The 26,332-nt window shown below is 51.9% G+C and overlaps 2 pseudogenes; both read left to right on the forward strand.

Moving 5' to 3' along the window:
• Positions 1-762: 762 nt before the first annotated feature.
• LOC128931218 (transcription factor SOX-15 pseudogene) lies at positions 763-1,461 on the forward strand (annotated as a pseudogene).
• Positions 1,462-7,396: 5,935 nt separating this feature from the next.
• On the forward strand, positions 7,397-17,941 carry LOC128931168 (A disintegrin and metalloproteinase with thrombospondin motifs 7-like; annotated as a pseudogene).
• Positions 17,942-26,332: the final 8,391 nt, after the last annotated feature.

Here is a 26,332-nt window from a genome sequence, read left to right on the forward strand (position 1 = left end):
ACAAATGGAAAATCATTCCATGGTCATGGAGAGGAAGAATCAGTGTCATGAAAATGGCCACACTGCCCAAAGTAATTTATAGATTCAATGCCCTTCCCATCAAGCTACCACTGACTTTCTTTACAGAACGGAAAAAAAACTACTTTAACTTTTGTATGGATCCAAAAGAGAGCCTGCATAACCAAGACAATCCTAAGCAAAAAGAACAAAGCTAAGGAATCACATTACCTGACTTCAAATTATACTACAAGGCTACAGTAACAAAAAGGCATGGTACTGGTACCAAAACAGATATACAGACCAATGGAACAGAACAGAGGCGTCAGAAATAATACCACACATCTACAATCATCTGGTCTTTGACAATCCTGACAAAAGCAATGGGGAAAGAATTCCCTATTTAATAAACGGTGTTGAGAAAACTGGCTAACCATATGCAGAACGCTGAAACTTAATCCCTTTCGTACACCTTATACAAAATTTAACTCAAGATCGATTAAACACTTAAATCTAAGACCTAACATTATAAAAACCCTAGAAGAAAACCTAGGCAATGCCATTCAGGATATAGGCGTGGGCAAGGACTTCATGACAAAAACACCAAAACGATGGCAACAAGAGCCAAAATTGACAAATGGGATCTAATTAAACTAAAGAGATCCTGCACAGCAAACGAAACTATCATTAAAGTGAACAGGCAACCAACAGAATGAAAGAAAATTTTTGTAATCTATCCATCTGACAAAAGGCTTCTCCCGACCCATGGCGCTACCGGGCTCCTCACAGGACCAGGCCTGGAGCCTGGAGCCTCCGGCTCCCATGGCTGCTGCCTCCTCGTCTTCGGGACCCCAGGAGCGGGAGGGTGTGGGAGCCCCGCGGCCCCTGGGGTGCTGCCCCTGCAGAAGGTGAAGCGGCCGATGAACGCGTTCATGGTGTGGAGCTCCGCTCAGCGCCGCCAGATGGCGCAGCAGAACCCAAAGATGCACAACTCCGAGCTCTCCAAGCGCCTGGGCGCGCAGTGGAAGTTGCTGGGTGAGGACGAGAAGCGGCCCTTCGTGGAGGCGGCCAAGCGGCTCCGCGCCCGGCACCTGCGCGGCTACCCCGACTACAAGTACCGGCCTCGGCGCAAGGCCAAGAGCGCGGGCGCCGGACCTTCCCGCTGCGGACAGGGAAGAGGCAGCCTGGGCAGCGGCGGCCCACTCTGGCGGCCAGGGAACGCGACCACCCAACCCAGCAAAGGCTTTGCGTGCAACCCCCCCAACTACTCGACAGCCTACTTGCCTGGCAGCTATGGCTCTTCCCACAGCAAACTGGAGCCCCCTTACCGTGCTCCCTCCCTCAGAGCGACCCTAGGCTCCAGGGGGAGCTGCTGCCCCGCTATGTCCCCTACCTGCCCCTGCCTCTTTCACTCCATACAACCCTCCCCTTTCTGGTACCCCCATGCCCCTAACCCACCTCTAACCCTCATGGATGCAGACCTCACCGGATCGGCCTCCTCTTCCTTTTCTAAACCAGCAGCATTCCCTACCCCAGGCGGCGACCCTTTCCTGTATTGGACTACAGTTCAGGGGCTGCCGGCAGTCCTCCCATGGAAGCCAGGGAGAGCAGCACACAGTTATATTTTTGGTAGTATTAAACACAGTTTTCTATTATTAAAAAAAAATCCAGAATCTATAAAGAACTTAAATTTGCAAGAAAAAAAAAACACCCCATCAAAAACTGGGTGAAAAGGACATGAACGGATACTTCTCAAAAGAAGACATTTCCGCAGCCAACAAACGTGAAAAAAATCTCACCATCACTAATAGAGAAATGCAAATCAAAACCACAATGAGATATCATTTCAAGCCAGTTAGAATAGCAATCATTAAAAAGTCAGGAAACAACAGATGCTAGAGAGGATATGGAGAAATAGGAACGCTTTTACACGGTTGGTGGGAATGTAAATTAGTTCACTGTGGTGATTCCTCAAGGATCTAGAACTAGAAATACCATTGGACCCAGCAATCTTATTACTGGGTACATACCCAAAAGATTATAAATAATTATACTATAAAGACACATGCACGTGTATGTTTACTGGGGCACTGTTTACAATAGTAATGGAACTAGGCCAAATACCCATCAATGATAGGCTGGATAAAGAAAACGTAGCACATATGCACCATGGAATACTATGCATCTGCAAAAAAAGATGAGTTCATGTCCGTTGCAGGTGGAAACCATAGTTCTCAGCAAGCTAACATAGGAACAGAAAACCAAACACCGCAAGTTCTCACTCTTAAGTGGGAGCTGAACAATAAGAACACATGGACACAGGGAGGGAAACATCACACACCAGGGACTGTTCGGTGGTAGGAGGTTACCATTAGGAGAATACCTAAGTAGATGACAGGCTGATGGGTGCAGCAAACTACCATGACACATGTATACTCATGTAACAAACCTGCATGTTCTGCACGTGTACCCAAGAACTTTAAGTGTAATAATAAGTGGGAGCCAGGCATGGTGGCTCATGCGTGTAATCCCAGCACTTTGGGAGGCAGAGGTGAGTGCATCACCTGAGCTCTGGAGTTGGAGACTGCCCTGGGAAACATGGCAAAACACTGTTTTTACAAAACAAATATAAAACTTGGGCTTGGTGGTGTGTGCTTATAGTCACAGCTACTTGGGAGGCTGAGGTGGGAGGACTGTTTGAACCTGGGAAATGGAGGCTGCAGTGAGCCAAGATCGTGCCACTGCACTCCCGTGGGTAATCGAGTGAAACCCTGTCTCAAAGAAAACGTTGAGTCCTTGATTTTTTTTTTTTTAAAAACAGGGTTTTGCTACATTGCCCATGCTGGTCTCAAACTCCTGGGCTCAAGGAACCCGCCTGCCTTGGCCTCCCAAAATGCAAGGATTACAGGTGTGAGCCACCACAGCAGGCCCTTGATTTTTAAAGATTTATAATAGATGCTGGGCCTTCCAGCTATGCCTGCTTTTGAAATATTTAAATATTAGGTACTGAAAACTGCAAGTGCTTTATTTGCGCAGTTCACTAAAGAGCTCCAACTTGAAGTCAATATTCCTATTAGAAAACAAGCTAAGTTGAAAAGAACACCTATCGAAATAAATCAGTCTCCAAAATACAACTTTCTGACACTTAGTTGCCTATTTTGAAACCCTCTGTCAAAGAAATTTACACCTATAAAAAAATTAGCATTTTTAAGGGCATCTTCCCCCCGCCCCCATGCACCTAAATCACTAAGATACTATCTTTATGATCCTGGAATCTGTGATATCAAGAACAGTGGACAATCAATAGTTTATTATTACTATTGTTGAGAGAGTCTTGCTGTGTTATCCAGGCTGGATTGCAGTAGTGTGATCTCGGCTCACTATAACCACCATTTCCCATATTCAAGAGATTTGCATACCTAAGCCTTCCAACTGGCTGGGATTACAGGCGTCTGCCACCATACCTGGCTGATATTTGTATTTTTAATAGAGACTGGGTTTCACCATAGCCAGGCTGGTCTGGAACCTCTGACCTCAGTTGATCCACCTGCCTCGGCCTCCCAAAGTGCTGGGATTATAGGCATGAGCCAGTGTGCCTGGCCAATAATTATAATGTTTCAATGCAAACTCTTGGTAAGCCATTTAAGAACTGCCTGTTCTTTTCTCTTTAAAAATCCGCTTGTAACTGCTGCTAATCAGTGCACATATACATGGCAACTTCAATCTATGACTCGGTCTTCTAAATGTATTCCAAGTGTAAACCTTAAAGGACAAAACTTAGGCAAAATTAACATAAGTACAGACTTTATTTTCAGGAGCAAGAATAACCCCAAGGATGATCTGATCAGCCAGAAAGAAAGTAGTGCCCCTTAGTGAGTGGAGAAGGGGAGAGAAGCAGGCTCGGCGTGAAGATCAGTTTATTCTGAATATGTTACCTCTAAAATGCTGGTGAGACATCAGATTCTACATAGTGAAAATGTAGTGGCCACAGGGGTCTGGAGTTCTGGAAAGAAGTCTGAAAACTGAGATAACAAACAGAGTAATCAGCATCATTAAGTTAGGAAACACAATGAGATCCCCAAGGGGGTGAGTGTGGCTGGCAGAAAATGTGAGAAGAACTGAGTCCTGGGAAGCTCAAGCATGATGAGTCGAATAATAAGGAGTGAGGTAGGAAGAATATGATATTCCGGAAGCAAAAGCAGGGCAGTTTCAATAAGGGGCAACATTTATTGGATCCGATGAGTTCTAAATTCCTCTTCAAAGAATCTGTATGTCATTATATTCAGTTATATGTCCTTCATTTTAAAGTTTAACTTCCTTATAGTTCCAGTAAACAACATTCCCTACCAGTTCTAATCAGCAGTTCACATCTGGTTCCCTCCCACCCCACACTCCCTCTGCCCCCAGCTTTGTCCTGACTCTTCCTGGTCACCTGTTTCAGTGATCAGGTCACCTGCTCCAGTCACCTGCTCTGGTCACCTTCTTTGATATAGGTCATCCCTGGCTACCTGCTCTGACCTGCCTGTAACCGTCCTTCCCACAAAACCATCTACCCTGCCACTCCAGCTCAGACCCCTGCTCTGTTTAAAATGGACAATTGGGATTAGTCTAGTCCAGCTTGTATGGTCTAGCCAACAGGGGAATGACCCAGCGGTAGGGGAGACCACCATCAGAAATAAGTACTCCTTTTCCTCTCTTGTCCAAATTTGCAGTCACCCTTGCTCCATCCATGAGCCACACCCTTCTATAGAAGTAAACTGCCTTGATGAGAGGATTTATCTTTGAGTACTCTTTCTTTTGTGGACTTAAAACACACTGAACCACAATAACTCACATAAAGAGTTCTTCTGTTGTAAGAGGACAGGTGAGGTCAGAAGGGGGCTACTAAGGTGCGGAAACCACAGTGGGTGATGTGCTAATGAAACCAGAGCCAACCTGTTTAGCCTGCCAAACTTGACATGCCTTGTTTGCTGTATTGGGCCATTATTGTATTGCTATAAAGAAATAAGAGAGATTGGGTGACTTATAAAGAAAAGAGGTTTTAACTGGCTCTGCCGGCTTTATGGAAAGCATGGTGCTGACATCCTGGCTTCTGTAGAGGCCTCAGGAAGCTTACCATCATGACAGAAGATGGAGAGGGAGCAGACACATCACATGGCAACAGAAGGAGCAAGAGGTGAGGTGGGGAACAGCCACATACTTTAGAGGACCAGCTCTAATGTGAACTCAGAGCCAGAGTTCACTCATCACCAAAGGCATGGCCCAAGCCATTCATAAGGGATCTGCCTCTGGATTCAAACACCTCCCACCAGGCCCCACCTCAAAAACTGGGGATTACATTTCAACATAAGATTTGGGCAGGGACAAATAGCCAAATAATATTAGCTGTTTTTAGTCGCTTACTTCTAGTTGATCTAAAAACTCCCACTAGCAAGTCAAACAGTCAGAGAATCCATAACTGAACTCCCACCAGCTTCTTACAGATGAAATCTCTGACTGTAGGTCACTATAGTAATGGATGCTTTAAGTTGTTTTTCAGGAAGTAAGGGGCAGCTCTTGTAGAGCTCAAGCAGCTTGAGGCCACCAATCCTTTAAATGGGCTTATGTCAATGCAGGAGAGACGACCATATGACATCAGAGAGCTGAAATCTCCTCCCTCAGATCATGGAAATGTTACCATTTTCTGAACATGCATTCTATGAAGAGCCATGAAGCCTGACTATGTGTGTGCATATCACTGATTAACTCACTTGTCCTTACATCCACTCACCTTTTCCCATGCCTTCAACTGCCTTACTCCTCTATGCAACAACTATACCTGAAACTTCATCTTTGGGGAGGGAGGTTTGACATTGGTTCCTCACCTTTTCACATGGCAGCCTTTCCCTTTGGCAAAACCTGTTGCCACAATGATTGGTTTGCTGCACACAAAGAGGGAGAGAAACTAAGAAGAGTAGAACAGGGAAAATTCCTGACCAGTTAACAAGTGATAAGGGGGTAGACTGGTAAGAAGTTAGACTTAATTGGGCTGGGCCTGGTGGCTCATGCCTGTAAATCCCAGCACTTTGGGAGGCTGAGGAAGGCAGACCACTTGAGGTTAGAAGTTTGAGACCAGCCTGGCTAACATGGTGAAACCCCATCTCTACCAAAATTATAAAAGTTGGCCAGTTGCCTGTAGTTCTAGTTACTCGGGAGGCTGAGTCACAAGAATTGCTTGAACCCGGGAAGTGGAGATAGCAGTGAGCTGAGATTGCACACTGTACTCCAGCCGGAGTGACAGAGTGAGACTCTGTCTCAAAAAAAGTTATACATATATATGTAAGTCTACATATATACATATAGACTTAATTGGGTGAGGACAAGTCACCTAGTGTGAGCCCAAGGCAGGTAGCACTTATGGCTGACAAGTGCTGGAGGTTTAAATAATGGTTTGAAGCGGTGTGACATGGAATTGAAAGTGAGACCAAAGCAATGTGGTTGTGCTATTCCCTTTAAGGTACAGCTGCTACAGCAGAAATGGGGCAGAATGAGCTGGCTTTAACTTGGCAGTGTTTCTGCCAAGTGAGTTAAAAACAAATAAACAAACAGATTAGGTCAGAGATGATGGGGATGTATGCCAGAGAGGAGTACAATTATTGATCTGCGGTTTTAGGCTAGTTGAGAAACCAGAGAAGATACAAAATTGTGATGTAGACAGCAGAATGGGCATGGGATCAAGGCACAAGCTAGAAAAATTGGAGGTGGTGGTCAGAGAGGGTTTCCTTAAAATTGAAATTATAGGAAAGTTAAAGTTGTCGACAAAGTGTAGGCCTCGCAGGAATGAGAAACAGCAGACAGCACCACTGGAAGAATGGAGAGAAGAGGTGCTGGGGCTGGATGTGGTGGCTCATGCCTGTAATCCCATCACTTTGAGAGGCCAAGGTGGTGGGGGGGGGGGTCACCTGAGGTCAGGAGTTTGAGGCCATACTGGCCAACATGGTGAAATCTCATCTCCACTAAAAATGCTAAAAACATTAGCTGAGTGTTGTGGCACGCACCTGTAATCCCAGCTACTTGGGAGGCTGAGGCAGGAGAATCGCTTGAACGTGGGAGGGAGAGGTTACAGTGAGCTGAGATCATGCCACTGCACTCCAGCCTGGTCAACAGCATGAGACTCCATCTCAAAGAAAAAACAGTGCTAGAAGAATTGCCTACCTACCATGAATACTGACATCCTCCCAAACTAAGATGGGAGATGCTGGAGAAATAACAGGGAACTGAGTGCCCAAAACTTTGAGGAACATGGGATAGCCTTGTTCTGATACGTGAGATTCAAAGCTGGTGGTTTTGAAGGAGAATAGTCTGGAAGGGGCAATAAGAAGCAAGGGATACTTATCTCATCTCCAGCCCTAGTGCTACCATGCTTCTCAGACATCAGACATCATCAGTAGGGTTACGGAGGCATCAAGGGGCATCAGTGCCCTCACGGAGCTGTGGTGTGGGCATGCAGAGTGCTGAGTGGCAGTGCACACAGCCGGTGTGAGTGTGGGGCCCAGGGTGCCCTGGGTGATGGGACAGAGGGACCCAAGGAGCCAGCTGATGGCAGGAGCTTGGCATTGTCCCAGCCCATGGCTCTTAGAAGTGTCCTCACAACGGTCATTCCGAGTGTCCAGGCCACCTTGAGTCACTTTCAAGGAGTGTTCTGGGGCTGACAGGTCCCCACTGCTGACCTCTTTGCAGAGAGGGGGACATTGAGGCCCAGAGACTAGAGAGACTCATCAGAGGCCACACAGCAAAGCAGCTGCCGGCTGGAGGGAGGAAGGAGAGAGCAATGGGGAAGAGCATGGGCCCTGGACCTTAGATGGCTCAGGGTTTGAATCTTCTCTTCACCCCTTCTCTGAGCCTCTGTTTTCCCATTTAAAAGCAGGGATGTGAGGATCTGGTGAGATGCAGAGCCCAGCAGCACCTTAGACTGAGGCACTGCCCAGCTGATTCCCTCTACATGAGGCCGCCCAGGGAAGGCATGGGGTTCACAGCCAGCCCCACCCAGGGCCCTGTGCTTGGCTAAGACTGGCCTGTGTCCCCCCCCTGCCTCCTGACCTCCAGGTCTGATCTGGGTTCGGTCCAGCTACCCTGGCCTAGATGGGGAGGGTTTCAGGAGCTGTGACTGGGCAGACCTCTCAGGTGGCTGGGGCCCTGGGGGCATTTTTTACACCCGGGCTGGGGAACTGCCACCAGGAAGGAGACTGAGGGCTCAAGGGCTCGTTAGGACGCTGGTGTCATGGGCTGGGGACTCGGAGAAGTCCCTCCAGTCAGTGCCAGTCATGCCTGCAGCTTGTTCCGGCTTCTCAACAGTCCTCTGCAGAGGCAGCCCTAACCCCATTTTACAGATGAGGAACCTGAGGCCCAGGGGTTAGCCAGAGACTTTCCCAGTCACACAGCAGGTTGGGGACAGAGCTCAGGCTTCCTGCTGCCACTTCCCCGAAGGTCCTTACAAACAGGGAGGGTGTGTCTGGGCCAGAGCAGGGGAAGAGACCAGTATCGCAGAGCTAGGTGGCAGGGATCTCAGTGTGTGGGTACAGGAGGAGGCCGCTCACTCCAGGCTGTGGCCATGCAGTAACACTCATCGGGCCCTCCCTGCTTCTCCCCACAGACGCAAATACAAGGGCAAGTACTGCGTGGGCAAATGGAAGCGTTTCCGCCTCTGCAACCTGCAAGCCTTCCCCGCGGGCCACCCCTCCTTCCGCCACTTCCAGTGCAGCCACTTTGATGCTATGCTCTACAAGGGCCAGCGGCACACACGGGTGTCTGTGGTCAATGACGGTGAATGCTGCCTCCCATGGGGACACTGAGGCTCAGAGGGCTGGGGCTGTGTGTGCCCAAGGCTACCCTGTGATGCAGCTGGAGGCCCAGTCTCCACCCCAAGCCTGGGCCGTGCCACTGTGCCCTGGGGCTGCTGCTCCCCCAGCTCCCCAGTCTGCAGCCTTGCAGATAGCTACCAGCACAGCCGGAGCCTCCAGCCTGCCATGGATGTGTGTCACAGAGGCGTCTTCCTGGTGGCCTCTGTAACTCCTGCCCCGGCTGTCACTGATGGCTCTTTTGTTTGGCCCCCAGTGAACCCCTGTGAGCTGCACTGCCAGCCCTCTAATGAGTATTTTGCTGAGAAGCTGCAGGATGTCGTGGTCGATGGCACCCCCTGCTACCAGGGCAGGGTCAGCCGGGACCTCTGCATCAATGGCACCTGCAAGGTGTTCCTGGTCAGGAAGAGGCTCTCCCAGCACTGCCCGCCTCCAGCCCCACTGGCAGGCCCCAGGTTCTCCCCTGGGTCCCTTCTGGTCCTCTGGCCACCCTCCCGATGCTCTGCCATTGGGCTTCAGAGACCCCACCCTCTATACCAATAAGGCAAAGCCCCTACCAGGCCTCCTGGCACTGGAGACCCCTCCCAGTCCGGCCTTGCCACTCCACGTCTCCTTGGATGCTGTGCCAGCACCACTCCAGCCAGGAAACTGGAGCCAAGGCAGGGGCTTGACCTCTTGCCAGCTGGCTGACCCCAGATAGAAGAGGTTAAATGAGCCCAGAAGAGTAACGCTCAGGCCTGGATGCGGTGGCTCACGCCTATAATCCCAGCACTTTGGGAGGCCAAGGCGGGTGGATCACGAGGTCAAGAGATCGAGACCATCCTGGTTAACAAGGTGAAACCCTTTATCTACTAAAAATGCCAAAATTAGCTGGGCATGGTGGTGCACACTGTAGTCCCAGCTACTCGGGAGGCGGAAGCAGGAGAATTGCTTGAATCAAGGAGGCGGAGTTTGTGGTGAGCTGAGATCGTACCATTGCACTCCAGCCTGGGTAAAAAGAGCGAAACTCAATCTCAAAAAAAAAAAAAAAGAAAAGAACAAAGAGTAGCACTCAGTATTTGGTAACAATTCCTATTCTTGTTTTCAATACAAGGATGGCCTCTGGTCTTTGCCTATCTCCCCAGTTACCTATCTGCCCCTGCTTCTAGTCCCTAAGCAGCTGGGGTGTTCAGGCCTGGGCTCAGAGGAGGACCAGAAGGGAAGGGCCAACCCCCAGTGCCTCTGATGTTCAGATTCCCTGCACACACTGGTCAGGAGCCCATGGAGAGTCAGGTCCCTGCCTACCCGCAGCCTTTGCAGAACTCCCTTCTCTTGTCGAATGTGATGCTTTAGACATGCCTTTAAGGGAGGGGCGGGTCTCCCTGTCTCACATCTGAGTACACAGAGCTTCAGGGAGGTAGAGACGTTCACCTGGGTCAGAGACACAGCTGGGTTGTCTGCTCCTGAACCTGGCTGGCGCAGAGGGCTGGCCACCAGCACCATGGGCCTCTCCTCCCTTTTGTGTTGCAGAATGTCGACTGTGACTTTGAGGTTAACTCTGGTGCCATGGAGGACCGCTACGGCATGTGCCACGACAATGGCTCCACCTGCCACATTGTGAGCGGGACCTTGGAGGAGGCAGAGGGCCTGGGTATAAGGTGGGGCCACTGTGAGGGAGGGGTGTGCTCTTTACCTGGTGGCCACTTCCCCATCTGCCCTGGGCTCCCCCATTGGCCTCATGGTTCCCACCCAGCCATAGATGACTAAGCAGGGAAGCCTTGCTGGGGTGGAATTCTTGTAGGAGTCAGGGACCCCTAACCCAAGCACAGAGATCTGTCCCCATTGGGAGTCCTCTTGCCCCAGAAACCCCAGGAAGGGCCAGCTCAGTTTGTGTGTGGCCCCTGGGCCTCTGGGAGGATGGTCGTCTCCTCCTGAAGCTTCTGAGACCCCCCAACTCCACACCCTCACCTCGGGTCTGCTTTGCACACGTTGTTCAAGTGCTGACTGTGGTGCTAGGTGATGGGGACATGCAGGTGAATCGCTCAGTCCCCCAGGGGACACAACCTTCTGTGTCGCCAGTGCAGTGCAGGGAGGCCCAGAGGGCTGTGGGAGCACCAAGGAAGACGCTCCTGGCCTGGGGGAGTCAGGGAAGGTTTCCCATGGGAGGAAAACCCTGTTGTCCTCAGATCCCAGCAGGACGCTCATTCATGTTACTATCCCTGCCTGCCTCACTTTCCTCATCTGTGAAATGGGGACAACAATAGTACCTACATCCTAGGGTTGTTATTCATCTTACATGTGAGAAGTCCTGCGAGCAGTGCCTGGCATGTGATGGGTGTGACAGAAGCGGGTGAATAAAAGCAGCCATGTGGGCTGAGGAGGGTGATCCAGGAGAAAGGCCTGAGCACGCTGGCATTTTAGAGAGAATGCCAGCTGGCCCTGAGTGTTGGGTGGACCCAGGCTTGTGATGAGACCAGTTTAGGTCCCCAGGAGAGGGGTGATGGGGCATGGACATGGGGTCAGGATTTGGGGTGCCTCTGTGAGGTTTTGGTGACCTATCACATGTCTGAGCAATTCAGGGAGCTCAGACTTTTAAGGTAACAGTGGAATCTTTGGCATCAGCAGGCGGGGGTAAGTGGGGAGGGAGGTGAGGGCAGCAGGTGGGGATAGGTAACCTTGTTGCCCTGAGCACAACCTATACACAACCCTTGGCCAGCAGGGTATGTGGACGTGGGGTTGATCCCAGCCGGCCCACGTGAGATCCGCATCCAGGAGGTGGCCGAGGCTGCTAATTTCCTGGCACTGCAGAACGAGGACCCGAAGAAGTACTTCCTCAATGGCGGCTGGACCATCCAGTGGGTCGGGGACTACCAGGTGGCAGGGACCAACTTCACATATGCATGCAGGGGCAACTGGGAGAACCTTACGTCCCCGGGTCCCATCAATGAGCCTGTCTGGATCCAGGTGCCTGTTTCCTGAGGCCTAGGATGGGGGAGCAGAGGCAGAGACCCCAGGCCCATAACAGGGTCTCATCATGGAGGAGTGAGCCCTGGGGCAGTCACAGAGCCTGGCTCTCAGCCAGGACATCCTGCTGCAACCTCTGCCTCGGTTTCCCCATCTTTTAAAATGGACCCATGATGTGGCTGCAGTTCAGAGGTGACTGGGGTCGGCTCCTTTAGGGCTGGGGGGATGGAGAGGACGGCTCATGCTCATAGGGCCCACCTGCCCATCCAGCTGCTGTTCCAGGAGAGCAACCCCAGGTGCGCTATGAGTACACCATCCACAGGGAGGCAGATGGCCATGGCGAGGTCCTGCCGCCTGAGTTCTCTTGGCACTACAGAGCTTTGGCTCTGGACAGGGACACTGGCTTCAGCCTCCAGCTCACTGCTGGGCCACCACGGGTCTGGAGGTTTGCCTCTCTGAGCCTCAGTTTCCCATCGTGAAATGAGGCTGGCAATTGCCCCATGTCCCATGCCCACTGGGAGGTAAATAGATGAGGCAGGTGGGGGCAGCTTGTGGTGAGTGCTCAGTGTGCCCCAGCTCTTGGCATTCTCCATACAGGGGCACAGCTCCCTCTCGATTTTGTCCTGGCTCAGCTCCGGCAGGTCTTTTGCCTGCATTTCTGCTGCATCCTAGAGACGACCCCTTCCACCCCCACAGAGCCTTAGCCTTGGGCCTGTCAGGGCGGGCTGCTCCCCTCCTCTGGCCCCTCCAGTGGTCCAGAGCCTGGAGCTCCCTGGTGGCCACCCCAGGAGGGGCTTCCCATACAGAAGGAGGGGGAACAGTGGAAGGTGGCAGAGAAGGGGGCAGTGAGGGGAGGAGGCCAGGGCACAGCCAGGTTTCCCACCCCACTCTGAGGCCAGCCCAGTGGCCCCTCACCACGCTGACTTATTTCTTTGAACTATGTAAAAAGTAGGATGGTTTCATTAATTCTGAACCTTCCTCCCCATATTTCCCTTAGTGCCCCCCATGCCCCTTGGTCTTCCTGCCTCTCAGAATCCCTCCACCTCAGGTCTCCCACCCTGCCCCTTGGTCTTCCCCCATGCCCCTCAGTTCCCCCCAACCCCCAGTCTTCCCCCTCACCACTTGGTCTCCCCCACATGCTCCTCAATCTACCCTCTGTCTCCCCCCCACCCCTTGGTCTCCCCTTCTGCCCCTCAGTCTCCCCCCACCCCTTGGTCTCCCTGCTTGCCCCTAGGTCTCCCCCTACCCCTTTGTCTCCTTGCTGGCTTTTTGGTCTCTCTGCTGGCCCTTCAGTCTTCCCCCAGGACCCTTGGTCTTCCCCCACCCCTCTGTCTCCCCTTCCTTGTGCCTCTCAGTCCCCTTCACTCCTCGGTCTCCCCCCATCCCTTGGTCTCCCCAGCCCCTCAGTCTCCTCCCACCCCATGGTTTCTCCTCTTATGCCTCTCAGTCTCCCCTGGCCCCTGGGTCTACCCCCCCATTCCTGGGTCTCCCCCACACCCTGTCTCCCCCTAATCCTCCATCTCCCCATTCTCAGTCTTTCACTGCTCCTCCGTCTCCCCCCATGCCCTTAGCTCTTACCCTACCTCTCAGTCTCCTCCCACCTCTTCATCTCCCCCACCTCTGTCTCCAGCTCTTTTAGTCCTCCCCTTTTCCCTCAGTCTTTCCATCATTGACACAGTGTCCTCAGGGTCTCAGAATCAGGAATCTGAGATAGAGACATTTGAACATTCCTTAAAAGGCTATTTTAAAATTATTATTACTATTTGGAGGAAAGAGTTGAGGGAAGGAAAGGAGAAGTGGCAGGAGGGCAGGTGCGCAGAGGAAGTGCGGGAGCCTTAAAATGCTGTTATGGGCTGGGCGTGGTGGCTCACACCTGTAATCCAAGCACTTTGGAGGCCAAGGCTGGCGGATCACCTGAGGTCGGGAGTTCAAGACCAGCCTGACCAACACAGTAAAACCCTGTCTTTTTTTTTTTTTCCTAAGTGCTGTTATGATGACAACATGAGAACTAGAGAACTGGGTAGATGCCTTCCAAAGCCTGGAAACCCATTTCATCTAATACAGCTATCTTTATTTTATTTTATTTATTTTGAGACGGAGTCTTGCTCTGTCACCCAGGCTGCAGTGCAGTGGTGAGATCTTGGCTCACAGCAGCCTCCATCTCCCAGGTTCCATTGGTTCTCCTGCCTCAGCCTTCCGAGTAGCTGGGATTAACGTGCAGAAACCACCATGCCTGGCTAATTTTTTATTATTGGTAGAGGTGGGGTTTCACCATGTTGGCCAGGCTAGTCTTAAACTCCTGACCTCAGGTGATTCACCTGACTCAGCCTCCCAAAGCGCTGGGATTGATTACAGGCGTGAACCACCACACCTGGTAGAATTCAGGTGTCTTTAAATAGACAAACATGAAAAACCAACAAATACATTTGCATCACAAGACATTTGGGGGATTGTCTTTTAGCAATTCAGCTGCCTGGCAGGTGGACCGTGTAGGAGTGAGTGTACACAGAGGCAAGTACCCCGTGGTGGCCGGGACAGACAGTGGGTCTTTGTCTCAGGCAGGAAGCCCCAGGTGCACAGTCCACGCTGGCAGGACCTGGAGCTGACTGTCCCTCAGCTGCAGGGTCCTTGCCACTGCAGCCCTCCCCTCCTGCTTGTCGCAGATGTCCTCCTCCCTTCCAGGCCTCTTGCCATGTTCCGGGCAGGAAGAAGGAGGGGAAAGGGCTGACTCCCAGCCAGGACTGTGTCCCAGAGCCCCTAGTTGTAAGGGGGCAGCCTCAGGGTGTTTTCAGCAGGTCCCATTGCTGCCTTGAACAATATCAGAATCTGTTGGTGAGGAAAGGGGGACTGGCATGGGACTGGCAGCTCAGGGGAGGGACAGCTTACTCCTGAGATCCCAGGGGAGCAGAGAAAGCAGAGCCACCAGCGGAGGGTGTCCTGAGGCTGGATCTCAGCAGGCAGTATGAAGGTGAGTTTAAGTGAGGCACGTGGCTGTGGAAAAGCCCCGGGGTGGGAAGTGGCAGAGGGTATGAAGGACAGGAGTAATGCCAAGGCTGGTGTGGGGCAGAGAGCGGGACCTGCCCCTTGATGTGTTTCTTCTCCAGATGTTCTCTTAGCCATTGGGAAGGGCGTGGACAGTGGGGCAGCCTTGACGTCGTGGCTGGGTTTGCATGCTAGCAGCAGCTTGCACAGATTGAGCTCGTAGGATGTGCTGGGCACAGGATGAGCCCACACACACAAGGCCACGAGCAGTCCTCTGTCTGGGGCTTGGAGGCAGGCAGGATTGTCACTCCAGCTTCACAGAAGAGGATGCTGAGGTTCAGAGAGGCCAAATGAGCCACCCAGGCATCTCAGCTAGAAAGCAGAGGGTCTGGGGACCGAACCCACTAAACCTCCACACTGTGCCACCTCTCCAGGGACAGTCAGAGGGAGGTTACATAGGAGAGGGTGGGTGAGAGCAGGACAGCAAGGAGGAGGCAGCCATGGAGGTCTGCCTTTATCCTGACATGGGCAGTGAGGTGCTGTTTTGGGAGGGTTCTGGCAGAAATGGTATCTTTGGGTCTTGAGTGGTGGGCACCTTGGTGCCAGGCCCAGGCTGAGCCCCCCGGCCCCTAGGTGTGCAGAGGCAGAGTGTGTACTGCTCAGAGCAGCAGGCAGGGCCTGTGGATAAGGGGCACTGTGACCCCCTGGGCTGGCCCGTTGACCACCAGAGGAAGTGCAGTGAGCAGCCCTGCCCTGCCAGGTGTGCCACCCGCACTCCCCTGACAACTCCCCACCCCCAGGTGGCCTGGGTCTGTCACAGGCCCCTACTTCTGGGCCCCAGAGGCCCCAGGGAGGAGCACAGGCAGCCAGGTTTTCACGGTCGTCCCAAGGCTGAAGCCCCAGCTCTCAGTCACCCCTTACTCCAGCCTGGGCCAACCTGGACACATGTGGTCCTCCTCCTTAGGTCCCTGGATATGGCGATGGAAATAGGCCTCAGATCATGCTCACTTCCCCTGAGGGGAGGGTGGCAGGAGCAGAGGGGCTGGGCCATGTCACCAGACTTAGGGGGCAGGACACCTACCTGGGCTTGGAGCTCTGGAGAAGCAGCCACTGGCCTCGGTCCGAGCTCTGCCCAAACCCTGAGGGCCTGGGAGCCTGGCCTGACCATCCCTGCTGGTGAACCTGCCAATTCCACCCATCTGATGCCATGCTGATGCCACCCACATGCCCTTGCCTTGTGGTGGGCAGGTGAGTGGCAGCTGTGCTCCAGCTCCTGTGGGCCTGGGGGCCTGTCCCACTGGGCTGTGCTCTGCATCTGCAGTGTTGGGCTGAATGTGCAGAGCGCCCTGGAGCCGCCCGCCTGTCAACACCTTTCCCGGCCCCCGGCCGAAACCCCCTGCAACCGCCACGTGCCCTGCCTGGCCACCTGGGCTGTGGGGAACTGGTCTCAGGTGAGTGTGAGATGGGAGGGTCTGCCTCCAGCATCACCCTTGGTTTCAGTCTACAGGGAAGGAGACAGCCTTCCTCCAGCCCTTACTGCCTGGTACCCTGGGTGGGAGGAAGTCTGGGGCATTCCAGGGTTCAGCCTCTGACTCCAAAGCCTCAGAGATCAGGAAGCCCCTGCGAAGCCAAGGCCACGGCCATGACCTTGAACTGGGTAGGACCAGAGAGGGCTGGCTGGGGTCCCTGCCACTCTGACACCAGGCAGTGGACAGGTTACCCTGCCTTGCTCCAGCATCTCCTGGCAGCCAGCCTCCCAGCCTAAGCCCCTCACCCTGGCTTCCCCTGCAGTGCTCAGTGACATGCGGGGAGGGTACTCAGCACCAAAGTGTCCACCACACCAATGACACTGGTGTCCCCTCTGACAAGGCCCAGCAGCCAGCCTGCCAAGTCACCTGCTCTCTGTTACCCTGTCCACTGCCCCTGGACACACTGGTCCCTGACGGCTCAGGCAGCGGCTCCTCCAATCACGAGCTCTTCAACGAGGCTGACTTCATCCCGTGCCACCTGACCCACGCCCTTCACCCACCTCAGCACCCAGGCCAGCCTGCATGGGCAATACCATCGACGAGGAGGCCCTGGAGCTAGAACCGTCAGGGCCCATGTTTGTGGAGGACTTCTTCTACGACTACAATTTCATCAAATTCCACGAGGACCTGTCCTACGGGCCCATTGTTGAGCCTGATCTAGACCTGGCAGGGACAGGGGATGGGACACCCCCACCATGCGGCCATCCTGCTGCACCCTCCACAGGTAGCCCCATGCCTGCCACAGAGCCTCCTGCAGCCACAGAGAGGGGGCACCCGGACCTTGGTCCCCTAGCTTTTGGCCCAGCCAGGCCAGCCGCTCCCCACCCCCACCCTCAGAGCTGACCCCTGGGAACTCTGGTCAATTTCCTTCTGGAGGAAGATGCCCGTATAGGGGCCCCAGACCTTGAGCTCCCCAGCCTTCCCTGGCCCAGGGTTTCCCCTGATGGCATGCAGATGCCTCCCTCCCCTAGGAGCCAAAATGACTTGGTTGGCAAGGACAGCCAGTGCCAGCTGCCCCCTCCATGGTGGGACAGGACCAATGAGGTTTCCAAGGATGATGAGGAACCCGGGGGCTGCAGAGACCCTACCTGCCCCCAAGACCCAGCCCCACGCTGCCCCGTTTGTCCCCTGTGAGCAGCGCCCACTTTTCCCCAGGTCCTGATGTGGTGGAGCTGTAGACAGTAGTGACTGTGGCCTGGAAGCCAGCTCTGGAGGGTGGCCTGGGGCCTGGGGACAGTGAGCTGAGGCCCACTGAGGAGGTGGCTCCTCCCATTCCTCTTCCCATAGCCCTTCTGCCAGAGATGGAAGGCAGAGACAGCCACCTGCAGCTGGGGACTCCCAGCTCCCCTGCGGGGTGTGGCAGTGTGGGGCACCTTCCTCCCCACGACCCTGACTGCTCTCAGGCACACACCTGAGCCTGAGCCTGCCCTGAGCCTGGGACCTGAGGGCCAGCCTAAGTCCCTCAGCCCTGAGGTGCCCCTGAGCTCTGGGCTGCTGTCCATGCCAGCTTGGGATAGCCCTGCAAACAGCCGCAGAGCCCCTGAGACCCAGCCCCCTGCCCCAGTCTTGCTTTCTGGCCTGGCCTGGGCTGGCCTTTTGGCCTGGCCTTTTGGTCTGGCCTGGCATTACCTTTTGGCCAGGCCTTACCTTTAGGCCCTGTCTGGCCTGGCCTTGCTTTTGGCCTGGCCTTGTGTCCTAGCCTGGCATTTTCCCCTGGCCTTTTGGTCTGTCCTCCCATTTTGGCCTGGCCTTTTGGTCTGGCCTGGCATGGCCTTGTTTTTTGGCTCGCCTTTTGGCCTGGCCTTAACTTTTGACCTAGACTTGCCTATTGGCCCTGTCTTTTCTGACCTTTCCTTTTGGCCTGACCTTTTGGTCTTACCTGGCATGTTGGTCTGGACTTTCCTTTTGGTCTGGCCTTATCTTTTGGTCTGGCCTGGTCTTTTGGTCTGGCCTAGACTTTTGGTCTGGCGTTTTGGCCTGGCGTTACCTTTTTCCCCTGTCTGGCCTGGTCTTGCCTTTGGCCTGGCCTTGTGTCCTGGCCTGTCCTTTTGTCCTGTCCTCACATTTTGGCCTGGCCTTGCTCTTTGGCCTGGCCTTTTGGTCTGGCCTGGCGTGGCCTTGCCTTGTGTTCTCTCTTTGCCTTTTGACCCTTTGTGGACTTGCCTTACCTTTTGGCCCGTCCTTTTGGCCTGCCCTGGCATTTTGGTCTGGCCTTACCTTTTGGCCCGGCCTTGCATTTTGCTGTAGCCTTTTGGTCTTGCCTTGCCTTTTTTCTTGCTCTGCCTGGTCTTGCCTTTTGACCCGGCCTTTTGCCCTGGCCTGGCGTGGCCATGGCTTTTGGCCTTACCTATGGCCTGGCCTTACCTATTGGTCTGTCCTTGCCTTTTGGCCCTGTCTGGCCTGGCCTTGACTTTTGGCCTGACCTTTTGGCCTTTCATAGCATTTTGGCCCGGCCTTACCTTTTGCCTGGTCTTTTGGCCTGGCCTTACCTTTTGGTCCAGACTGGCCTTTTGGTCTGGCCTTTTGGCCTGGCCTAGACTTTTGGCCTGAACTTTTGGCCTGGCCTTAACTTTTGGTGTGGCCTGTTCTTACGTTTTTGCATGACCTTTTGGCCTAATCTGGTCTGGCCTTTTGTGCTGGCATTGCCTGGCCTGGACTTTTGGTCTGACCTGACGTTTTGGACTGCCCTGGTCTGCTCTTGTCTTTTGGCCTGGCATTTTGACCTGGCCTTACCTTTTGGCCTGACCTTCCCTTTTAGCCAGGCCTGGCCTTTTGGTCTGGCCTGGCTTTTTCGCCTGGCCTTTTGGCCTGGCCTTGTCTTTTTGCCTGGCCTTTTGGCCTTGCCTTGCCTTTTTGCCTGGCCTGGCCTGACCTTTTCCCTTCTCCTTGACTTTTGGCCTGGCCTTACCTTTTGGTCTGGCCATACCTTTTGGTCTGGCCTGGCCTGGTCTTTTAGCCTGACCTGGTCTTATCTTCTGGTCTGGCCTGGTCTGACCTTCCCTTTAGGCCTAGCTTAGCCTTGCATTTTTACCTGGCCTGGCCTTTTGGTCTGGCCTGGCTTTTTTGCCTGGCCTTTTGGCCTTGCCTTGTCTTTTTGCCTGGCCTTTTTGCCTTGCCTTCCCTTTTTGTCTGGTCTGGCCTGGCCTGGCCTTTTTGCTTCTCCTTGACTTTTTGCCTGGCCTTGCCTTTTGGTCTGGCCATGCCTTTTGGTCTGGCCTGGCCTGGTCTTGCCTTTTTGCCTGGCCTGGCCTTATCTTCTGGTCTGGCCTTTCCTTTAGGCCTGCCTTAGCCTTGCATTTTTGCCTGGCCTGGCCTTTCAGCCTGTCCTTTTGGCCTGACCTACATTCTGTCCTGGCCTGGCCTGACCTGACCTGGCCTAGCCTGGCCTTACCTTTAGGTCTGGCTTGCTCTTGCATTTTGGCCTAACCTGGCCTTTAAGCCTGTTGTTTTGGCCTGATCTGGTCTTCTGGCCTGGCCTCGCCTTTTAGCTTTTTGCCTGTCCTGCTCTTTTGGACTGGCCTGGTGTGGTCTTACCTTTAGGCCTGGTCTTGGTTTTTGGCCTGGCCTGGCATTTTGGCCTAAACTTTTGGCCTAGCCTGGTTTTTCGGCCTGATGTGGCCTAGCCTTTGGCCTGGCCTTTTAGCCCAGCCTGGCCTTTTTGCCTTGCCTTGCCTGTCCTTGTCTTTTGGACTGGCCTGGCCTGGTCTTACTTTTTGGCCTTTCCTGGTCTGTCCTTCCCTTTTGGTCTGGTCAGGAGTTTTGGCCTTTTCTTTCCTTTTGGTCTGGCCTGGCCTTTGGCCTGCCTTTTTGGCCTGGTCTTACCTTTTGGCCTGGTTTTGCCTTTTAGCCTGGCCTTTTGGCCTGGCATTTTGGCTTGGTCTTTGGCTTTGCCAGGTCAAGCCAAACGGTAAGGTCAGGCCAGACCAGGCCAAAAGGTAAGGAAGGCCAAAAGACCAGGTCAGGACAAAAGGCCAGGCTAAAAGGCCAGGCCAGACCAAAAGGTAAGGCCTGGCCAAAAGTCCAGACCAGGCCAAAAAGCCAGGCCAAAGACCAGGCCAGACCAAAAGGTAAGGCAAGGCCAAAAGTGCAGGCCAGACCAAAAGGCCATGCTAAAAGGCAAGGCTAGACCAGGAAAGGCCAAATGGAAAGGCCAGAGCAGGCTAGGAAAAAAGGTAATGCCAGGCCAAAAGGCCAGGCCAAAAGGTGAGGCCAGGTCTGGCATGGAAAAAAGGCAATGCCAGACCAAAAGGCCAAACCAAAATGCAAGACCAGGACAAAAGACTACGCCAAAAGGCCAGGCCAGGCCAAAAGACCAGACCAAAAGGCAATGTCTGACCAGACAGGGCCAAAAGGCCAGGTCAAAGGGCAAGGGCAAACCAAGAGGCCAGGGTAAACTGCCAGCCTCCCAATGTGCTGAGATTATAGGCATGAGCCACAGTGCCTGATCTTTGAAAATGGTTTTGACCAACTAGACTCCTGAAAAAGTCTCAGGACCCTCCAGGGACCTGTGGACTATGCTTTGACAATCACAAAGCATAGGCTCAATCAGAGTTCAAATTACCCTCCCCTACAGTAGGGTTGCAGTATGGTGTTTAGAAAATCCCAAGAGACATTGAATCATAGCAACATGATTCAACTCTAGTTTCTGTCTGACCCGTGGCAGATTGTTCCTCAAAGTCTGAAAACCATAGTTACTCCTGTCTGCTAGCTGGATTAGGATATTAAGGAGACGATGAAGAGATTATGGGCTAATTCACACAAAGTGCTCACTGAAATGAGGGACATTTATCATTAAACAGTATTAGTGTTTAGGAACTCTGCATTTCGGGAGGTTCTGGGACCCTTGCCTTTCAGGGGTTCTGCGTGACTTCAGGAAGCCTCCAACCTCCAATCAGCCTTTCCATTTGTTTTAGGCTATTTCAGAGTCCCTGTGCAGATGGAAGAACATTTTCAGCTTTGAAGATAGGAGGGGGAGCAAGGCTGAAAGGACAGCAGGAGGAGGAGGGGAAGGTCAGGCAGGTAGACGACCTCACATCAGAAATAGGGCAGTGAGATGAAGCCTGGGTTGGTTCCCCTCTTTCCTTTACTCAGTGCACAAAGCTGGGGTCTTTGTCTTCAGCCAAAGCACACAAGGATCCCGTCCACTGGTTGGGCTTCTCATGGGATATAAAACGTTCTCAAACCCATTACCTCAAAGAACCCTCACACACTTCTATAAGGTAAGTAGGTCAGTGATTACCACCCTACAGGGCGATGAGGAAACTGACACATAGAAAAGGGAAATCAGAAGCAGGTATGTGGAGGCGCCAAGATTCAAATTTAAGTCTTTAGACAAAGATCAGCTTTCTTTCTATTGTATCTCCTTAGGCCCTTCCTCTTGAGGTGAGTTTTCAAGGCCATGCTGCAGTTTTCTCTTTCTCATTTATAAATAACTTACTAAAGCCCGACTTAAAGGCAAGCAGGTGGGCAGCAGTGGGATGAGGCATAGTATAAAGTTGACAAGCATGCACTTGGAGTCACATCATCTGGATTTAAATCCTGACCTTTATGACTTCTTTATGTGTAAAATGGAGGACAGTAACAATACCTGCCTATAGAATTGTTGTAAATATTACATTATTTTTAAATTTAATTTAATTTAATTAATTTATTTTTGAGACAGAGTCTCACTTTGTCACCCAGGCTGGAGAGCAGTGGCACAATCTTGACTGACTGCAACCTCTGCCTCCCGGGTTCAAGGTATTTTCCCTAGTAAGCAATTTTCATCCTGAGTAGCTGGGATTACAGGCACTCAGCACCATGCCCAGCTAATTTTTGTATTTTTAGTAGAGATTGGGTTTCCCCATGTTGGCCAGGCTGGTCTCAAACTGCTGACCTCAGGTGATCTGCCTGCCTTGGCCTCCCAAAGTGCTGGGATTACAGGTGTGAGCCACTGTGGCCAGCCTAAGATTACATTAGATCTACATGTAAAGTGCTCACATAGCATGAGCCACAACTGAAATGTTAAATCCAGCCAGTTGCTGTGGTAAACACCTCTAGACCCAGTAGGGAAGCCGAGGCAGGAGGACTGCTGGAGCCTGAAAGTTCGAGGCTATAGTGTGCCAATATCTGGTCTGTGAATAGCCACTCATTCCAATCCACCTTAGCTATTATGAAAATGAGAAGGTGCGAAGAGTGTGATTTCATGGGCATAGAGAAAGTTCTCCCATGTCCCAAATACTGGTTGAAGATTCAATTCAAGATGACTTACACCAGATTAAAAGGCAAACACGATGATATTCTGTCTAAAAAGAGGCCCAAAATTACATGCCATCGCCTTTACTCTCCCATTGTGAACTCCTGGGGAGCTGTGGGATTGGCTGAGTGGATGCTGCCTGCCTATTATCAGAACTCTTTGCCCTGTGCCATCTCATTGGGAGCTAGGTAGCCTATGGGTGGGATGTCCTGGAGTCAGGTGCTAGCTTCAGTTAAATCAGAGGCCACCCACCTGTGGAAATTCATCCTATGGCTTTTCACGGAGCAGGGGCGTTTCCCTGCACCGGGTCTTGGTGGCTGATGAGAAAACCTTAGTTTTTGAGACAATGAGAAAAACTGGTTTGAAAGTCCTTTTATTTTTTTTTTTTCCTTAATTTTTAAAGTTTAAGGTTGGGCACTGTGGCTCACACCTGTAATCTCAGCACTTTTGGAGGCCAAGGCAGATGGATCATTGGAACTCAGGAATTCAAGACCAGCCTGGGCAACATAGTGAGACCTGCCCTCCATCTCTATTAAAAATACAAAGATTAGCCAGGTGTGGTGGTGCACGACTGTAGTCCTAGCTTCTCAGGAGGCTAAGGTAGGAGGATGGCTTGAGCCCCGGGAGGCAGAGGTGTCAGTGAGCAGAGATCAAGCCACTGCACTCCAGCCTGGGTAACAGAGTGAGATATTGTCTCTCTCTTTTTTTGTTTGTTTATTTGTTTTGTTTTGTTCTTTTGAGGAAGAGTCTCATTCTATCTCCCAGGCTGGAGTGCAGTGGTGGGATGTCCACTCACTGCAACCTTTGCCTCCAGGGTTCAAGTGATTCTCCTGACTCAGCCTCTGGAGTAGCTGGGCTTACAGGTGTACACCACCACACCCGGCTAATTTTTTGTAATTTTGGTAGTGACGGGGTCTCACCATGCTGGCCAGGCTGGTTCTCAAACTCTTGACCTCGTGATCTGCTCACTTCTGCTTCCCAAAGTGCTGGGATTACAGGCATGAGCCACCGCGCGCCTGGCTGAGACCTTGTCTCAAAATAAAATAAAATAAAATATAAAAAATAAAATGAAAACTTTAAGTCATTCATCAATTTTGTGTATTTACTATTTCTTTTCCCATTCCATAAAGTCTGCAGTCATACAACAGAAAGGAAAATCAAGACAGCCACATATAAATAAAGGTGCAAAGTCGAGGCAAGAGTGGACCTTAAGGGGCAAGAGGAGTTCATCGCTGAGCTTCTCATATAGAGCTGGGCTTTCTGGAAGCCAGAGTGAAAAGAGAGACACAATCAGCTGCATAACAGTTATCAGAAAATAGGAAGCACACCGTTTTTTCTCATACTAAAGCAAGGGCTTTCCAAGCTTTGAATTCTAAAGTAATTTCTTTTGTTCTTTCTTTTTTCTTGCTCTCATGCTTAGGTTGGAGATGCAGTGGCACAATCAGGGCTCACTGCAAACTCTGCCTCCCAAGCTCAAGCCATCCTCTCCCTCAGCCTCCCAAATAGCTGGAACTACAGGCGTGCACCACTACGCCTGGCCAGTTGTTTGGCATGATTTGTAGAGACGGGATTTTGTCATGTTGCCTAGGCTAGTCTCGAACTCCAGAGCTCCAGCAATCTGCCCGCCTCGGCCTCCTATAGTTCTGGGATTTCAGGCATGAGCCACTGTGCCTGGACTAAAGTAATTTCTTACTTGAGATTTTATTTCAGGCTACTGTGTCATGAACTGGGCAGGACAGCCTGGTGGGTGAGAACACAGTGTTTTTTTATTTTTTTGTCTGCTGGTTTGGGTTTGGATTTTGTTTTAATATGAGCAATTTATTCTGTGCTTCACTTTCTTCATCTGTAACATGGAGATAACGGTGTCTACCTATTAGAGTTGTGAAGATTCAACTAGTTGAGTTGTAGAAATAAATGGTAGCTGTTAGTTTTTTTGTTTCTGTTTTTGTTTTTGTTTTTTGTGACAGTCTTGCTCTGTTGCCCAAGCTGGAGTGCTGTGGTGCAACCTCAGCTCACTGCAACCTCTGCCTCCTGGGTTCAGGCAATTCTCCTGCCTCAGCCTCCTGAGTAGCTGGGATTACAGGCTCCTGACACCACATCCCGCTAATTTTTGTATATTTAGTAGAGACAGGGTTTCACCAAGTTGGCCAGGCTGGTCTCTAAAACCTGACCTCAGCTGATCCACCTGTCCTGGCCTTTCAAAGTGCTGGGATTCCAGGTGTGAGCCACAGCACCCAGCCAGCTGTTAATAGAGAAATTCGGCTGCCTACTACTTACCTGCACAGTTAGGTGCTGGGAAAATAGTGATGAACAAGACAAACAAGATCCTTATCTTCAAGTAGCTTTAACATTCTAGGGGAGGAAAAAGACAATAAAGGTTGAAAATAAATTTCAGAAAGTGCAATGGAAAAAACTTTATAACAAATGCAGGAATAGATTTCATTTGACTAGTTCTTCCAGTTGCCAGAAAAGTCAAGGCTAGAATGTTAAAATTCAACTCAGAGGAGGAAGATCTGTTAGGGCCTAAGGTAATGCAATCCTGGTTTGTGGAATTCTGCAGGCTAGTGTGGGTAGTTTACAATTTTTTTTTGTTTTTGTTTTTAATTTTGTTTGAAAAGTCACTTCTTCCTGCTGAGCTTTTGATTAGGAGCTGAAGTTGAATCAGTTTGAAATTGTATTCTGGACTGAGCACGGTGGCTCATGCCTGTAATCCCAGCACTTTTGGAGGCCGAAGTGGGGAATTGCTTGAGCCCAGGAGTTCCAGACCAGCCTGGACAAAATGGCAGAAACTGCATCTCTACAAAAAATACAAAAGTTACCTGGGCATGATGTTGTGTGCCTGTAGTCCCTGCTACTCAGGAGGCTGAGGTGGGAGGATCGATTGAGCCCAGGAGAGGGGGTTGCAGTGAACCAGGTGCCACTGCAATCCAGCCTGGGTGACAGAGCCAGACTCTGTCTAAAAAAAAAAAAAAAAAGAAAGAAAGAAAAGAAAAGTAGTATTCTGAATACAACTTCTAAAACACTATATTTACTTACATTATATTAAACTTGTTTTACCATGATCAAAATGGTAGGTGAAAGATGCCAGAACTTTTCTATCAGGTAAGTAGAGTAAGCCATGTCTTGCCCAGGGTTAGAGAGCTTGGAAAAGATCCCTCCTAAATAAACCTGTAGGATCACCTTTGGCTTTCTTCCAGCTTTTTTTGGTCATCGCTTTACCTCCGCCCATTTCCCATCTGTCTAGCCCATCTTTCTCCGCTGGGCTTTTTTTTTCTTTTTCTTTTTTTTTTTTTTTTTTTTTGAGACGGAGTTTTGCTCTTGTTACCCAGGCTGGAGTGCAATGGCGCGATCTCGGCTCACCGCAACCTCCGCCTCCTGGGTTCAGGCAATTCTCCTGCCTCAGCCTCCTGAGTAGCTGGGACTACAGGCACGCGCCACCGTGCCCAGGTAATTTTTTGTATTTTTAGTAGGGACGGGGTTTCTCCATGTTGACCAGGATGGTCTCGATCTCTTGACCTCGTGATCCACCCGCCTCGGCCTCCCAAAGTGCTGGGATTTCAGGTGTGAGCCACCGCGCCCGGCCCGCGCCCGGCCTTTCACTGGGCTTTTTTGCTAGCCTCTGCCTAGCCGCGGGTATTAGTCTGGACTGCAGTCCCGCCCATCTCCTGGGGCGTGACCACCTGTCCAGTCCCCGCCCCCGTCCAACAGGGGAGACCCGCCTCCTTTCCCGGACACCCCCCGCTCAGCGCCCTAGCGTGCGCGCGCGTCCCCGCTTGTCGCCGGGCTCCGCGTCGAGAGCGCGCTCTGTG

The sequence above is a fragment of the Callithrix jacchus genome, chromosome 17 (assembly GCF_049354715.1).
Source record: "Callithrix jacchus isolate 240 chromosome 17, calJac240_pri, whole genome shotgun sequence".
Taxonomy (NCBI): domain Eukaryota; kingdom Metazoa; phylum Chordata; class Mammalia; order Primates; family Cebidae; genus Callithrix; species Callithrix jacchus.